The 3,015-nt window shown below is 41.4% G+C and overlaps 1 pseudogene; it reads left to right on the top strand.

The window, feature by feature from the left end:
* The first annotated feature begins 1,877 nt into the window (after positions 1-1,877).
* LOC136502598 (uncharacterized) lies at positions 1,878-2,584 on the top strand (annotated as a pseudogene).
* The last annotated feature ends 431 nt before the right edge of the window (positions 2,585-3,015 follow it).

Raw genomic sequence — 3,015 nt, 5'->3', positions numbered from 1 at the left:
TCAGATCGTGACGCAAAATTCTTGAGTCATTTTTGGCGCATGTTGTGGAATAAATTGGGGGACCAAGCTACTATTTTCTACAACATGTCATCCCCAAACTGATGGGCAAACTAAGGCTGTGAATCGAACATTGTCCACCATGTTGAGAGCAATTTTGAAGTGCAATTTGAAGATGTGGGAAAAGTGTTTACCGCCTGTGAAGTTTGCATATAACAAGGCGGAACATTCCACCACCAAGGTAAGTCCTTTTCAGGTAGTGTATGGTTTTAACCCTTGTACTTCTATTGATCTTTTGCCTTTACCTACCACTGAGAGAATACATAGTGATGCTAGAGAGTGTACTGATTTTATTTGTAAGTTGCACGAAACAACTAAAGCAAATTTTGAAAGAATGAATGAAAAGTATAGAATTGCTGGTAGTAAAGGTAGAAAAGAGATTAAACTTGAACCGGGTGATTTGGTTTGGTTATATTTGAGAAAAGATAGATTTCCTGAGCTATGTAAGTCTAAATTAATGCCAAGAGCAGCTGGTCCTTATAAGAAAATTGAGAAAATAAATGATAATGCCTACAAACTTGAGTTGCCACCTGAGTTCGGGGTTAGTCCCACCTTTAATATTGCAGATTTAAAACCTAATTTGGGAGAACAAGATGAGCTTGAGTGGAGGACAACTCTATTTCAAGAGGGGGAGGATGATGAGGACATCACTCCTTTGGATGTACCTGATCCTCCAACCGTCATGCAAGGTCCAATGACCCAGGCTCGAATGCGTCAACTCAATTTAGAGGTGAGCTTGTTCTTAAGCGATCCTTTTTATACTTTTGAGAATAGACTACTACCTAATGATGTTATCTTGCTTAGGAACATTAGAGAGGGTCATGAAGGACTTAGAGGACATGGTGGAGGCGAAGATGACCAGCAAGGATGTCCAACAGAAACCGGAGGCTCGGTCCAATATGATTTCGAGTCTGCCTCGGCCTCCAAGACCAGTCTGCCTTAAACTAGTCACCCAGGACGCATCCAGACTCTGTTTTCGATGATCCATATATGGATGGAAAGCTAATTTGATAAGGAAGCCAATCCAAGTGGTTTCATGTCAAAAGATGTTTGGAATCAATGGGAATCGTGGTCACAAGTTAGTATCCAGAATCTACCAGGGTGCTGCGACACTGTCTTTTGGTCCGTTGGACCATGTATCATGTTTGGGCCCATTAGGGGCGTGTCCAGGGGTCTTGCACAACCCTAGAGTCTTCATAAACAGCCATCGCCCCTCCATTAGGGTTTGGGTTTTGCTTAGATTATTCTGTCAAGAATAGTTTTGCCGTTCATCAGTTTGTGAGACCCCAACTTCGTGAGATTAATCATTCATCTGCAATTTAGTTGTGTTCTTTCTTGTTCTTGCTTGTGTTCTTTGTTGCATAGGTAGGGATTAGCCTTCTTGGCAAGGTCAACCTGGTCCGTGACTTGGTTGATAACTAGAGGAGCTATGGTGCTAAGATTGCAGGGTTCGATCTTTCGATCTGAAGCCAGATCGGTGTGTCATTCTCCGCCACAACGATAGTTACCTCTACCTAATGGAAGATCAGGATCCCCATCCCCATTACAAGATCCTATTTTAAACAACCAACCCCTCTTCCTATCTGAGCTCATTTTGTTCCTCCTCCCTCTCAGGTTTTCCCTCTCTCCACTTCGCCCTACCTCACGAATCAACATATTGGACCATGGAAAGTTGGATGTGATCCGTAGATGTTCGAGAGCAAGGTACCTCACGAATTGGCATCGATTCAGTATATATTAGTCATATTTTTAACCTAAGAATCGTCACTATTAGGGTTTCATGCAGTTTTTAATATTCGTATGTATTATATAACCATAGGATGCCAAGGTGTGGAAAAGGTAGCAAACCAAGGTATGCATTCATTGTTGTGCATCACATGGTAAACCCTAGGTTTAGGGTTAATTGTTATTTGCTTTCTTTTATTAGAACGAAATTTGTTCAATTGTAGTTATGGCCGGATGACCGGAAGTCCCTATGACCCAAAGCCGCTCCCTAGCGGTGTGCCAAGACCCATGTGCTTTTGTGGTGATCCTTGCAAGGTAGACATTTCTAAAGATGAGGCAACCTATAAGTAGAGGTATTGGATGTGTTCCAATTTTGCATTAGAGCCTACAGAGCGTCAGCGCCGCAGTACATTTATTGTGAGAAATTGTTATTATTTATTAATTATTTTGTGTCATATGAAGTCTTGCATATTTATTTGTTTTGTAACAATTGCCTTTGTTGCAGACCCCTCCACCGCTTTGTGATTTTGAGCAGTGGATCGACACTGAGATCAAGGAGTCAGACAAATGGCTTCTACAAGGCCTAAAGGAGTGGGATGCGAAGTGTCTAGAGATATTGGAGAAGAGACACAGAGAGGAGGCAGCAGAAAATAAGCATAAGGAAGAGGAGGAAAGGAGGCATGTTGCTGCGTACAAGAAGGAGAGGGAGAAGAAGCTTGAGCACGTGCGCCGAGCGAAGGCAGCGATGGAGGAGAATCTCGATGCCCAGGGGAAGGGAAAGTGGCCTCGTTGCACTCAGTAGTTTGCATGACTTGTTAGTTCTATGGTTTATTCATGAACAATGTTGTCTATGGACTATACAATGTGTTGTCATGTAATGCACTTTAAGTATGGGTGTACCTAGGGCATGTTCTGCGTTATTTAGTTTGTCGTAATGTACTTCATATGTTATTGTGTTGTTTAATGTGCCCTATTATTGGACCTTTCATAGTGTTGTTGGTTTTATTATTTGTTGTCATAATATTAAGTTTAATATTGCAGAGATAGTGAAACTAGTTCTAGTAGTGCAAATAAAACATAACGAAGTAGTGGATTACATAATTCAACATGCAGAACACACAACATGGCATGTTAGAACATGTACCAAACTAGGGTACATATGTCCTAGACTAAACCTAACATGCCTTAGTTAATTGAAGTGAACAACAAGAAAATGACATGGCAAGTGAGAAA

The sequence above is a fragment of the Miscanthus floridulus genome, chromosome 14, assembly GCF_019320115.1.
Source record: "Miscanthus floridulus cultivar M001 chromosome 14, ASM1932011v1, whole genome shotgun sequence".
Taxonomy (NCBI): domain Eukaryota; kingdom Viridiplantae; phylum Streptophyta; class Magnoliopsida; order Poales; family Poaceae; genus Miscanthus; species Miscanthus floridulus.
The sequence above is the reverse complement of the archived record's forward strand: the minus strand, read 5'-3'. Positions and strand labels throughout refer to the sequence as shown.